The sequence below is a fragment of the Odocoileus virginianus genome, chromosome 26 (genome assembly GCF_023699985.2).
Source record: "Odocoileus virginianus isolate 20LAN1187 ecotype Illinois chromosome 26, Ovbor_1.2, whole genome shotgun sequence".
Taxonomy (NCBI): domain Eukaryota; kingdom Metazoa; phylum Chordata; class Mammalia; order Artiodactyla; family Cervidae; genus Odocoileus; species Odocoileus virginianus.
In genome coordinates this window covers 29,313,116-29,326,555 of record NC_069699.1, presented here as the reverse complement: position 1 = coordinate 29,326,555, position 13,440 = coordinate 29,313,116, and the positions used below count along the sequence as shown (strand labels likewise).

Sequence of the window (13,440 nt, the reverse complement as noted above, 5' to 3'; positions counted from 1 at the left end):
TAAGGTTAATTATTCAAATTTGCCTGGGCAAGAAAAAACCAAGTTAAAATTTGAATTAATGTCTAAATGAAAAAAAAAAAAGTCATCTTTTTTCCTACTGTTCTACAGGGCTTCCCAGGTGGTGCTAGTGATAAAGAATCTGCCTGCCACTGCAGGAGACATAAGAGATGTGGGTTCAATCCCTGGGTTAGAAATATCCTCTTGAGGAGGGCATGGTAACCCAATCCAGTATTCTTGTTTGGAGAATCCCATGGGCAGAGGAACCTGGTGGGCTACAGTCCATGGGGTCGCAAAGAGTCGGATACAACTGAAGCGATTTAGCAACAACACACTACAGAAGGAAATAAATCAATGTTTCAGTTTAACTCATTTGATCTCTTTTTAAAGCCCGCAAGCAAACCCAAAGCCCATGCCCCAGAGAATAATATAAAAAAAAATACTCAAAAGACCAATGGAAACAATATGAATCCATTAAGGAATATGTCAAAACGCATCAAGTATGACAAAGTACTCTGTTGCCGCATAACCCAAATGAATTTATTTCCTGATTAAAAACAAAACAAAGCCACTTCTTCTCCTTTCAGTTTTTCTTTGGATCCATCTTGATTTAGGTCAGTGTATCTTCCGTCAACACATAATTTTATCTCAGAGAATTTTATAGTAAATATTTTTTAGGTATATCTGGCCACCTCATGATAGACATAGGGAGTGGTGCCCATGTTTGTACAACTTGGTTAGTTGGTTCTAAGCCTTAGTTGATTGGATGAGCAGAAAGAGTGTTGACCATCTGATTGGTGGGCCAATCAGAACCTCAGTCCAGGGAATCCGGAATTGAGTATGAGTGGATGAAAATATGGTGGTTGTGGGGCAGCCATTATCTGCAGCATGCAGAGAAAAAGGAAAACCAACTGCAGGGAGAATGAAGGAGACAGGTAACTAGAAGGAGGCAAGGAAAATCAAGCAGCCTGAGAGGAAAAGCTTGAGAGCTGCCGTTAGAGTTCCCAGTGTCTTTCCAGTCATGTCTAGCCCATTCCACTGATCTAGGTGAATCCTTATTCTTTTTTAAAATTTATTTCTTTATTGAAGTATGGCTGCTTTGCAATATTGAGTTAATTTCTGTTGTACAGCAAAGTGACTCAGTTATACCTGTGCATACATTCTTAATTATATTCTTTTCCATTGTGGTTTATCCAGAATCCTTGTTCTTGAGTTCCATAAAACATCCCTGTATTCCTTTGATAAATCCACTTCTCCATGCCCCTCTCTTAAGCTACCTTGAGTTGGAGCCTGCTTATTGCAACTAAAAGCATGTCCACAAGACACCACAAGTATCTATACTTTGTGCTAAGTCGCTTCAATCATGTCTGACTCTGTGTGACCCCATGGACTGTGGCCCACCAGGTTCCCCTGTCCATGGGATTCTCCAGGCAGGAATACTGGAGTGGGTTGCCACATCCTCCTCCAGGGGATCTTGCTGATCGAGAGATCGAACCCGTGTTTCTTAGGTCTACCTGCACTGGCAGGTGAGTTCTTTAAAGATCCCAGAGTACAGACTCCCCAGATGATGTCATTAATATGGTAAAATTACTCAGATTACTGATGCTCTCATCAAAGACAATACAACAGCTGGTGGGCAGTGGAAAGGACTTAACAAATACCCACCATGTGATGTGAGGATACACACACACAAGCTAGATGGAGAGGGCAGTGCAGATGAACTGGGGAGATGCCGCTACAGTTTTATGCCCACACTGGCATGTTCCAGCCCTGGCACATCTGAGCCCACAGGCCTCTCTAAGCCCTTTCCTATGTGGGAGGATGGCTCCTCTTGGAGGTCAAAGGACTGATTTGATCATCGACAACAACAAAAAACCTGCCTGGTGTCAGCTCTTATACATAGAATGGATAAACACCAAGGTACTACTGTATAGCACAGGGAACTATACTCAATATCCTACAAGAAACCATAATATTCTAAAAAGAATATTAGAAAAGAATATTCTGTTCTTTAGCAAGAATATTTAGAAAAGAATATTCTAAAAGAATGTAAATATATGTATAACTGAATCACTAAGAAGAACCTGTCCTTGTCACTTACTTAAATCAAAGGTTGAGAGGTGATGGGATGGATTTTGCTGGTCAAAACAATGCTTATGAATAAATTTCAGTTGATGACACTAGAAATTAGGATATGCCACTTCATAAAATTTTAGATGGTAAGATCCAGAAACCGTGGGACGGATTTCCTTCACAGCTACAGGGTGAGGCTGAGCAGCCACCTGTGCAGATGGTGTTTGTGGTCTCTGGTTCACAAATGTGTATTATGTGCCAGGTTCCTGGGAGTCCTGTTATGTGAATAAGCAAAACACATTCAAGCACAGCTGATGCGAGGGAAGAGACACAACCAAACGTCCAAGAAGGCCTGGCATGCACGGGGCAAAGGGTCTGACTCCTGACCCTTATTAACATACAGTATCTCAAAATAAATGACCCAAAGTCAGGTAGTCCTAACTCAGAGCTTCCAGTGTAACAGGGTTTCTAAGAGAGTTTAGGGGGATACAAATTTGAAGTCCAAGCTACATGTGAACCAATGTGTTTATGTGTGATTACAAGAGAAAAACAGGAGAGGCTGCAGAATAAAAAAACCATTCATGTTTTCTTCTTTAAAGAAAAAAAAAATTACTATTTCAGTCTCTACACAAGCCTATGAAGGGGGAATCTCATTCAAGCACCAGGAAACTGAGGCCTGAGAAATGATGCAACTTGTATAAGTGTTCTAAGCCAGACTTGGGCTCAAAACTGTACTTTATCTCTTAATATCTACATTACCTTTAAAAAGTTACTCAGTCTTTCCAAACCACAGAAGCAACATCCTGACAGTTTTTCATCTGACACTCCTGAGAGTAAAATATTCTGCTTCTGAGAACCACAATTATTATAGTCCCCACACACTTTAAAATTAGCAAGCAAACAGCTAAACTTCTCTGTAATCCATTTATCCTCCCATTAAAACAAAATAGGAAGAATGTTATCAACCCATTTTAAAGAAGATAAATGACAGGTGAAGTTTAAAAAGCACATGGTAGAAACATTCTCCAGAGCTGATGGAGCAGAAATAAAGTAAAAGAGAGAGGACAGCTAGTTTATGTCCTTCTGTGTCCCTGTCACCTGGCTAGGCATTTTAATAAACACACTTAACACCACCGCTAACAAACTCTGTACATTTCCGGCACTGCACTAAGCACTTTACATATATGAACATATTCAACCTGCATGACGCTCACACAAGGCAGTAATCTCATCTCCCAATAACACACGGGAAGGAGGTTACTAGGGCGATTGTAAACAGGACTCATAAACAGCAGAACTAGACCCAAACCCAAAGCCCAAGCTCTTAACTACTTAGCTACCCACAAGGTACTCCCGACGCTATAAAGTGACAAATTGTAGGAAAGCCTTCCCACGTAGCACATGTTCAGGAGAGGAGAGAAGTGGGTAGAAAAGAGAAAACAATGCATCATAAAGTAGGTATGAAAACCCATCTCAGGTCCAGGGCAGAATCATTTGACTAGAGGGAGTTAGAATCACAGAACTTAGACTCTTAGAAGAGATCTGATCTCCACTGCGTATTTGGAATGTGGGGAAATTAAGGACAGATGTGCCCGGTACCGCACAGGGAGTCAGTATGAGCCCCAGGATTAAAACACGGGACTCTGGAATCTAAAAAATAAAAGCAATTAGTGAATATAACAAAAAAGGAACAGACTCACAGATATAGAGAACAAAGTGGGGAGTGGGGAGGGGCAAGGCAGGGTGGGGTCTCAGAGGTACAAACTACTGGGTATAAAATAAATACGCCACAAGGATGTATCACACAGCACAAGGGGCACAGCCAATATTTTATAATAACTTTAAATGCAGTAAAATCTTGAAAAATTCTGAGACACTATGCTGCACACCTGAAACTTACATAAAACAACTCAGGTCTCTGTCTTTCAGGACAGACAGAGCACGCATGGAGAGTATGAGGTTACTCACCTGCTAAATACCACCTTACACAAATGTATTTTTCCCCCCAACAGATGGATTTAAAAAGAAAAAATTTAAAAAACTACTGTAACCACAAAAAGAAAAAAGCCTGGGCATTTCTTATTTATTTTCACATATGACTCCCACTGAAGCTTTCTCTTCTAATGTCATCCACAGGAGTCATATTAGAAGGGGGCTGTTAGGATCACAATGATTATACTGACACATTTAAAATCACCTTGGAGCCCCATAGGGACCACCAGAGCCATTTCAGATTTGACCCCTACACAGTGACAGCTAACAGCAGCAACGCTTCTCCTGGAATAGAAACACATGTAAGAAAACGATCTCTTTGTAAAGTTTCTCTTGACACCCACCCAGACTGGCTATCCCTCTCACCACCCCTTCCCTCCTTCAACCTCAGGAGTTTGGAGGTTAAAATCGTGCATGTTGGATTAAAACTCCCACCTCAGTGGCTGCCCTGCGTTTGTTTCCCAGCTGATAAAGCAGGTCCTCAGAGGCTAAGTGCTGAGTGCTGGTGGAAAGACCTCCATCTGCTCAGTGGTAAATGAGGAAGATCAGAAGGGAAGTGAGAACGGGCCACAGGCCAGACCTCTGGCTTCCTGGGGTGCTGTGGATATGTAGCCCGTGGTGGGATTGAAGTCTGCGAGAACCTCCCCCTACCAAACCCCAATCTCACTACCTAATTTAGGAGATGAGAGTGGAGAGTCGAAAAACAGAGACAAACAGAAACAACAACAGAAAGAAAAAAAAAAACAACCCCAAAACAAACCTAAGGGCAAGTCAAGACAGGGCATGGTGGGATCATTACTAATGACTGGGGCCAGCTTAGAAAGCAACAGGAAATACCAATTACACACACACACAAAGACCAGAACCCCAGCCTACTTTGGTTTTGCTTTAGTAGCTCTTTGGAACACGGAAATGTAAAACCTTGGTGAGGAAGCAACAAGCTTCATTTCCTCTCTCTCATTCCCTTTTGACCTTTACTGAACGTTCAGCAAAAGAGGATCTGTCTCGTTAGAATGACTCCTCAAGATGTGTTGTGGGGTGACGGGTCTAGAGTCTAGTCTACCATCATCTCTTACCTGAATGCGTGTAAAATCAGTTACCTAATCGGGATTCATTCTTTTGAGTCCAGTCTCCCTGTGGCCTTGTGAAGGATCCCCCTTCACTCCCTGCTTAAAAACACCCAGGGGCTCCTCCAGCAGTGCAGTGGAAAAGCCAGCTCCTTGCCTCACTGACACTGTCCATGGACCTGTCTCCCCACCCTCTCTAACTTCATTTACAACCCATCTGCCTAGACTTGACACACAGTCACACTGACCTTCTTCCTCAGAACGAAGGCCTGTTCCTACTCTGAGGCTCAGCACACGCTCTTCTCTCTGTCTGGAATGCTCTTGCCCCAGATTATGGCATGACTGGGCACTTTTGCATCTTTCAGATGTTAAATCAAATGCCACCATCTTCAAGAGGCCTTCCCTGTCCTCAGTATAAAGCCTGGGCACTGTCTCTTGCTGTGGTAGGAGAGACAACATACCAGAAAAGAAATATTTTGTTGTTGTTTGTTTATCCTTCTCTGAACGTTGATTCCACAGGAGAGGCCCTGGCTGATGTGTTCACCACTGTATCCCCAAGACCTGGAACCGAGCCTGGCACACGGTAAGAAAATGGACAATAAATCTCTGCTCAGGGAAGGAAGACTTTAACTGGTCTGAGTCTAGATGCAGTTACCAATGAAACTGATTCGCAAATGATTTAAACGTGTAGAGCATAATGCAAAATGAGGACGTTCCAAAAACACCCCCCAAACCTTGACCAGACAGACAAACACATACAAAAAACAAAAACAAGCTTTCCGCCAAGAGAACAAGGTGTGCTATTAATTCCTCATCAGATGAGATATTTTGGAGGAAACGGAGAGACGGAAAAGGGACGTATCTGGGACGTTCTTACTTTAGGATCTATTGAGTGGATGCAGTTTTAGATTTCACGCACATGATGTCAACCTCAGCTGAACAGGGTCCCTTTATACCGTCTCTGGATGCTGGGTGAATATGAGCTATTGACACTCTCGTTCAGAGAATGGCCTAGACTGACACAGACGTCTCCGATGCCAGTCAGCTGCAATTTCCCTCAAGATCTTTCAAGACAGTGCCGGCCCTCCCACTGTGCAGTCCCCGGGGACTTCTTCTTTCAGTATCAATCACCCATTCGCCTAGCTTCGAGGAAGCACGCAGGACATGTCACACGAGCGCTAAGCACTTCATGTGGGTCCTGTCTTCTTTCATGCTGTAAACAACCCTCAGAGGTGATGTTTTCCTGTTGAGATTTTGTAGGTGGCAAAACTGAAGGGCAGAGGTGTTGAGTAACTCGTCTCGGGTCAAGATGCTGTGACCTGGGGCAGAATCTCGGGACCATTAGTTGTATCAAAGTAGGACTCCTGGGCGTCCCCTGCAGTTCACGGGGACCAGAGTAGGAAAAGGAGAGACAGTGAGGAAGGAAGAAGCACAGGAGGCATAAAAGAAGCAGAGGAAGAAAGGAAAATGGGCCGGGGTTGGGGCAGTGATGAAGAAGGCAAGAATTCCGTTAACCAAGGATGAATAATCTGCTTTAGGAAAAATACTAAGAAGTAACAGCTGTTGTGTGCCAGCTCTGTCCAGAGACCTTTCTTTTCTCTCCATGGGCCATTTACATTCTCTCCTAACACTCTGTGGGAGATTCCAATCCTGCATCGCTGTACAGGTGAGAAAACTGAGGCTCAGAGAAGGTAAATGATGGACCCCAGCTCACAAGCTTACAGAGCTAGGAAGAGGCAGCTCACACTTACGCTCAGTCGTGTCCAACTCTTTGCAACCCCATGGACTGTATGTAGCCTGCCAGGGTCCTCTGTCTGTGGGATTATCCTGGCAAGAATAACCCAATGGAGTGGGGTGCCATTTCCTCCTCCAGGAGATCTGCCTGACCTGGGGATTGAACCTGTTTCTCCTGTGGCTGTTGCGCTGGCAGGCGGGTTCTTTACCACTGAACCCCCTGGGAAGCCCAGGAAAAGTTGGAACAGGACATCAATGCAGGCATCTGACTCCATGGTCCATGGCCTGCACTGCTGGGTCACATTACTTCTGTTACGAGCTGTGGCGCTAGTGGTAAAGAACCCCCCGCCAATGCAAGAGTGCGGGAGACACGGGTTCAATATCTGGGTTGGGAAGTAATACCCAGGAGAAAGGACAACCCGCTCCAGTATTTTTGCCTGAAGAATCCCATGGACAGAGGAGCCTGGCAAGCTACAGTCCATGGGGTCACAAAGAGTTGGACATGATTGAGCACCCACAATTATTAGTCTTACACATTAAATCACATGTGGCTGAGGCATTTTATATATCACCTTGATCGCCATGCATCACACTATTCTGGAAGAGCTTGATCTAGATCCACCAAAACACAGCTGCCTGGTTCCAGCCATCATCTGAAAGCAAGGTCAGAGGGGTGCGAAAAGTTTTTGCAATCACCATTCCTTGGCTATCTCCTGCAGTTGCCAAAACGGCTTCTCTATGTTTGCTGATGATTTTCAGTGAGTACCAGGAAGTACTCCCACCTCTTGTACTGCCGGTTCTGTCTTACTTATGTGAGCACTCTGGGTACAGGATGATTATTCATCGGTTAGGTGGCTGCCTGGGCCTGACTCCATTATTCTGGGCTTAAGAATGCAGTCCAGCACACAGTACAGTTGATTCACTGTGGAGAAACTCTGGAGCATGTGTTCATTCATTCACTCAACCAATATTCAGCACTTCCTAAATGCGAGCGCTCTTCTGGGTACTAAGATACCCATAAATGAGATCCACAGGACACTGTCTCTGAAGCTTGTCTCACAGTGTGATTTCTCAACACTGGCGCCATTGACATTTGAGGCTGGACAATTCTTTATTGTGGGGTCTGCTCCCACGCACTGTAGGATTTTTAGCAGCCTCCCTGGCCTCAATCCGCTAGATGCCAGTACCCCTTCCTTCCATGTGACACTCATATGTCTCCAGACCCTGACAAGCGTCTCCCAGATGACGAAATGGTCCCTGATTGAGAACAACTGCTCTAAAGATAAGGAGAAAAAGTGAACAAGGGTTGGGGAGTGGAGACAGGTTGGAAGTTTGGGATTGACATGTACACACTTCAATATTTAAAGCAGATAACCAACAAGGACCTACTGTATAGCACAGGGAATACTGCTCAATATTATACAATAACCTGAAGGGGAAAAGACTTTGAAAAAGAATAGATACATGTACATGTATAACTAAATCACTTTGCTGGACACCTGAAACTAACACAACACTCTTAATCAACTATACTCCATGATAAAAGAAAAAAAAATGAAACAAGATATTTTTAGATAAGAATAGGGCTCTGAAATAGCTCAGCTGGCAATGCAGTGAAGTTCTGAGCATGTGCAAAGAACATGCTTCGAAACTGACTTCTTACCCAGGAACCACAAAACTTGAGGAAGTAGATGGAGAAAAGTTAAATTGGACCGCAGCTCTTGACAGGCTCCCAGGAGAGATTGGAAGGATAACCTTGTTTTCTGGATGTTAGCATTCAACTGCTAGCCCCTTTCTGCCTGGCAGAGGTTGGAGAAAAGCAAACAAGAATAGCTATTTCTGTGGCTCCAGCATCACCTGGCAAGCAAGCTCAGTCAGCTTTAGCAGACATTCCCCAGGGAATATATGCTCATAAAAGACAATCCCTTATCAGATTATCTCCTGATCTCATAAGACAGGTGAAAAGAAAAGGCAAGTTTGAAAGAAAGAAACTGAAAGAGAGAAATGGGGGGGAGGGAGGAAGGGGATAACTTATTAAGCCTGGAGCTGAAGGCCATCAGGAGAAACCTGCCTGGTGTCAATGAGGCGTGCGCAGGTTTTAGAATCAGGAGGTCTGGGTGTGTGTCCCAGCTCTGTAATGTAACTAAGAGTGTGGCCTGAAAATCAGACTCTCTCTCAACCTCAGTGTATGTGCCTATAAAATGGGAATGGTAAGAATCAATCTTATTTAGCTTTGTCTCTTGTATTAATGCAGGTTGAACCTATTGTAAAATTTACTTCAAAGGTCAGAAGGTAGTTGTATCACCAGTCATACACTCAATTTATTGGGCACTGATTATGCATCAGGATCTGTGCGAAGTGCCTGACAGGCTTTACTGAACTTACTCTGGTGCAGTGAGTCTTATTAATTAGTGGAAATGATTTATAAGCTGCTGAGTACTATTATGTGAACTGTAAGTGGCTATTTTCAGTTGGTTAAGTGACTGTTTTCCTCAAGAAAAAAGTTCTCCTGGATTATTAAGAGGTCAAACTGTCATATTAGCGTTGAACAGTTTAACTCCACCAGTTAAACCCTGGAGAGAGCAGGCAACTCAACAGCTGGGGATTAATTCCATTCTGATTTCTCAGTGATAATCAAGAGATTAACTCAAAACCACCATTTGCAGCTACCTATGTGCACAAAAGGGGCTTCCCACATGGGCTTCCCAGGTGGTACAGTGGTAAAGAATCTGCCTGCCAACGCGGGAGACACAAGAGAAGTAGGTTTGCTCCCTGGGTGGGGAAGATCCCCTGGAGGAGGAAGTGACAACCCACTCCAGTATTCTTGCCTGGAAAATCCAGCGGACAGAGAACCTGGCGGGCTACAGTCCATAGGGCTGCGAAGAGTTGGACACAGCCGAGCAACTGAGCAAGATTACAAGCACGTGCACACAGCTGGGAAAACTCTTGCAAACTCTTGCTCCTTGTCTGATTGCCACCAAACCGTGTCTCGGGCTAGCTACTCTTGTTTTCACCAACACAAAATGGAAATTAATACATGTTGATCGTGTTGTCCATGTCCTGTGCTTTGACATGCATTTTATCCATCGGATTCTCACAACCATCCTGCAAACTAGATAGTTATGACGTGCCAAAGGGTCCCAGGTAATAAGGGGCTTAGCCAAGTTCAAGGAAGAGCTCATCAAAGGACAAGGGGGAAAACAGGTGACCTGTCTTCACAGAAGCTTCTTCATGGAAGCAGCTGCTGTGAAAACAGGGTTCTCTATATATATTCAGACTCTGCATCATCTTCCAATTAGAAACTCTGATGAGACACTGTTAAATGTTTGTTTTCAGGAAACCATGGAGGATATGTCTGCCTTTTCTTCCCCCCCAGAAAGAAACATCCTCTTTACTTAAAACCAGTTGTTAGGCTTATTTTTAGACATCATGGTACAGTATAAATGAGTCAAAAAAGAAAAGAAAAAAGAACAGGAGGGTACAGATACTGCAAACAGGAAAAGTCACAAAGTGGAACCAAGAAAAGCTGAGAAGACTGCCCGGGCCAAGGGGGATTTTTGTTCCTGTCTGCCTTTCAGGTTGACCAGAAAAGAAGTTCTCCGGTCGCTGGGTAGAAATTGGAAATTTTAGCTTCAGTGATCATGCAAGTAGCAGACACCCTGTGGTTTGGAAACTTTTTGCTTTGCCAACAGTCAGTTTTCTCTTTTCCCGTGAAAAACAGCCTGTAGGAAGGAGTGAAAGTACTGCATCTTTCAAAAAATTTAAAGACAAGCACAGCTCGGGTGGAGGGATGTTAAAAATAAACTGCTGTACTTTTAACTGAAAGATACCCTCAGTACTGTTTATTCAGTAAGGCACATTTGGAAATCTGGACTCGATATAAGCCATCCACAGGGCACACAAATTACATACACTGCCATACAAACCTAAGAATAAACAAAGATTAATCAGAAAACCTAAATCAACTTCACACTAATTTTAGAAGACACACTTATTGTCAGAGTTTTCATGTTTCAATTTTTTCACTGGCCTTGTTAGAATGTCTCTGATTTATGCTTTTCAAAAATCTCTTGGTTCTTTGGGTCCATGTATAAGTAGAGGATCAAACAGATCCTTAGGAAGTTAATAATTATTATACTAATAATACAAATGGATTCTACTAGATCCAGAATCCTACCTTGGTGGATAGAAATGTCTATTTGAGTAGGGGGATTTAGAAAAGCATTACCAAGTAGTGAAAACAGAAAAGTCAATTCATTTAGGACAATATAGAAAAATTCTTAATGTCCAGGACTCATTTTACCATCATAGAACAAACCATCCCCCTCAACCTTGATACTTCTAATATTCAGTGACGAAACTTTAATGTCATCTAATGCTGGTTGTGGTTTCAAAGAGGATTCTGTCTTTTTTTGAGACTAATATTGGATTCAAATATTAAAACAGAGCAACCCCAAAATTGGAAGGCCACAGGTCAGAGAGACGAGGGAAATTCATAACAGGAGCCCAAGAAGACTTCTGGGTGAGCACCAGGAAACACAGCGAGGGGAAAAGAATCTACTGAGGGAGCCATTCCCTAACAGCTCGTGGGCATCTACTGTCTTGTTTTCAAGCTGGTTTTTAAGTGCAACCAATATTAAAAATTAAGGTATATCAACTTATATCTTGTACTCCCTTTTACTATTCTCTTTGTTCTTGAGGTTATCAACATCTAGTGAATCAGTACGGCAGCAGTTCTATTTAGTGACGCCTAATGCTCATCTTTTCCCAACTCAGTGTTGTTAACCTTGATGACGTGAAGTCAGTCAAGGTGAGAGTATTATTGGAAATTGGGCATGGACATTGGCAAATGCTATCTGGTGGCTTGGGCTTCACAGATGGCTCAGTGGTAAAGAATCCACCTGCCAATACAGGAGATGCGGGTTTGATCTCTGGGTCAGAAAGATTCCCTGGAGGAGGAAATGGCAACCCACTCCAGTATTCTGGTCTGGAAAATCTCATACAGAGAGGAACCTGGTGTCCTACAGTCCATAGGGTTGTAAAAGAATCAGATACAACTCAGCGACTAAACAAGAACAACTGATCAGTGCCCTTGTCCCCGGCGAGCGGGTTGTTAAACATTTACCAGCACACCACTGGAGAAGTTCAGTGGGAGAAGGGGGTCTGGGGGGAGGACACTGCTCAGAGCTCTAGGTCAGGATGCTGAGACCAGTGAGAGGCCACGTGACAAAGGAGAAAGAACAGAGATTTTCGGTCCAGACGTAACTCTGCTCAAAGCTCAGCCGATTCAACTTTCTTAGGACTTATTCATTACATCTCTAAAATGGGACTAAGAATAGCTACTGACAGAAAGAAGAGCCTGGCGAAAAGAGGCAGACATAAATAGTGCCTGTTACATTTTATGATTATATTTGAAAAATCCCCAGTGGGCTAGCTCACTGCTGAGGTTCTCTTGCGCCAGGACTAGGATGCTCATATCAAATGCTCAGGGTCATTTGCTTTTCCTGTTATTTCGGTACCGGAATGTAAGCTTCACTTACTGCTGCTTTCCTAGCCCCTAAGCCAATACCAAGACCACTGTAGGACAAAGTAAGCGTGTGTGGAATGAATGCATTTCCCTTCATTTTCAGCTCCTGATCCCCTTCTGGGTTTTCTGCCCGTTTCTACTGTTACGGTCTCACTGGCAAGTGAGGGACTCCTTTGCCTCTTAATTGCCAGGTTCCAACCAGCTGTGCTGTTACTACCCTTCTGGAGTCGATCAAACCCCTGGAACTCTTCTCCTCCTAAGGCAGACCGCCGTGACCTTAAAGCCCCGGTGAAAGATGCTTCCAGGTTTTCATCACAAGCAGAACCAAGCCTGTGTCATTCTGCTCTGTCGGCAAGTTTCCCCCTGCTTCTATTCCTGCTCTGAAATAATCTCAGTTCCGTTCTGCCCCCATTAGAACGGGTGAGTCTTGTGAGAGGAAATCTCACCCAACGCTTGGGGCTGTAACCAGGGCGAACCAAATATTTCCCCTGGTGGCCTGCCTCAGCCCTGTTTCTTAGATGCACTCTCCTAGAGCAGCATTTCTGAAGGGAGGGGACTGTGGTCATTTAAAAAAGGATGGGTGTCTCTGGTAAGAGTGGCCTGGATGGTGGATTATGCAAACTCAGGCGGAAGTCATCAGTTTCCAGAATTTCTAGTACCTAATCACATTTGCTTTAGTCACAGGGGTTAAGCAGGGTGGAGCCACCCACTTAGCTAGGGCAGGGGAGTGGCTGGGAGTCCAGTGGGCATGATGCCTGACCCTGGCTCTGCCTCGAACTAGCTGGACACTTCAGGCAAGCCACTTACCTTCTCTGAGTAGTTGCTATAAAATGGGGATAGTTTTGCCTGGGGCATTGTAGCATCCCATGGGTGTGTGTGCTAAGTCGCTTCAGTCCTGTCTGACTCTTTGCGACGCTATAGACTGTAGCCCGCCAGGCTCCTCTGTCCATGGGATTTCCCCAGGCAAGAACACTGGAGTGGGTAGCCATGTCCTTCTCCAGGGATCTTTTCAAACCAGGGATCAAACTTAAGTCCCTCGTGTCTCCTGCA

The 13,440-nt window shown here is 44.1% G+C and overlaps 1 protein-coding gene across 5 annotated transcripts in view; it reads right to left on the bottom strand.

Annotated features, from left to right (window-relative positions):
* FRMD4B (FERM domain containing 4B) overlaps positions 1–13,440 on the bottom strand; it is a 353,626-nt gene that overhangs the window by 137,944 nt on the left and 202,242 nt on the right. The window contains exon 1 of one of the 5 annotated variants that reach the window (XM_070455692.1): positions 4,498–4,590. The exons of the other annotated variants lie outside the window; for them this stretch is intronic. The gene's annotated coding sequence lies outside the window, so the exon portion shown is untranslated. Of the gene's footprint in view, positions 1–4,497; positions 4,591–13,440 lie in introns of those variants that run through there. 5 annotated transcript variants of the gene reach the window in all.